The following is a 1,111-nucleotide window of genomic DNA, read 5'->3' as shown; positions in this document are numbered from 1 at the left end:
CATCTTCTGCTACATATGCAGCTAGAGACACGAACTCTGGGGATACTGGTTAGTTCATATTGTTGTTCCACCTATAGGGTTGCAGACCCCTTCAGCTCCTTGGGTACTTTCTCTAGCTCCTCTATTGGGGGAGGGCCCTGTGTTCTATCTGATAACTGACTGTGAGCATCCACTTCTTGTGTTTGCCAGGCACGGGCATAGCCTCACAAGAGACAGCTATATCAGGGTCCTTTCAGCTAAATCTTGCTAGCGTATGCAATAGTGTCTGCGTTTGGTGGCTGATTATGGAATGGACCCCTGGTTGGGGCAGTTTCTGGATGGTCCATCCTTTCGTATCAGCTCCAAACTTTGTCTCTGTAACTCCTTTCATGGGTATTTTGTTCCCTATTCTAATGAGGAATGAGCAGTTACTAGATTTCTATACAAACATTTTTATTTTGTTTTTTTTTAGCTGGAGCCATTCACATCTTTGGTATTCTATTCCTTATCAACAATAACAAAGATACCTTTTGGTAATAGAAATTAAACTTAGGTCTTTTATATTCTAGGCAAGTGTTCTACCACTGAACGATATCTTCATTTCCTCCTAGAATTCTTAATACAATGACTGCTGGGTACAATCTAGGCTTTGGGAAATTACCCTTAGCCATTTAGATTATTTTTCTCATACAAATAGTGAGAAAACATTTTGGAGTTTTCATTCTCTGAAGATTTAATATTGTAGTAGCTTCCTTCACTAGAGCTCCATATCCCCTTATGAAAACTGAAAATACGAATTACCTGCCTACTACATGTATGTGGTGAGGCCTAGGTCTAGCCCCTGTATGTTCTTTGGTTGGTGGTTCAGTCTCTGAGAGCCCTAAGAGTCCAGGTTAGTTGACTCTGTTAGTCTTCCTGTGGAGTTTCTGTGCCCTTAGGGGCTGTAATCCTTACTCCTCTTCTTCCAAGATGTGTAGCTTGGTTTTCATGTGAGTCCTGAACGACTGGAATGGTGCTGTCCTTAAAACGGTTGCCTGACCAAGGGGCCTCTCTTCCCAATGATGGCCAACTAGGCCATCTTCTGCTACATATGCAGCTAGAGACACGAGCTCTGGGGGTACTGGTTAGTTCA

At 42.7% G+C, this 1,111-nt stretch overlaps 1 protein-coding gene across 6 annotated transcripts in view; it reads left to right on the top strand.

Annotated features, from left to right (window-relative positions):
• Positions 1–1,111, top strand: part of Arhgef9 (Cdc42 guanine nucleotide exchange factor 9) — a 150,801-nt gene that overhangs the window by 95,568 nt on the left and 54,122 nt on the right. The gene's annotated exons all lie outside the window — the stretch shown is intronic.

This window comes from Mus pahari, chromosome X (assembly GCF_900095145.1).
Source record: "Mus pahari chromosome X, PAHARI_EIJ_v1.1, whole genome shotgun sequence".
NCBI lineage: Eukaryota > Metazoa > Chordata > Mammalia > Rodentia > Muridae > Mus > Mus pahari.
This window is presented reverse-complemented; position numbering and strand designations above follow the sequence as displayed.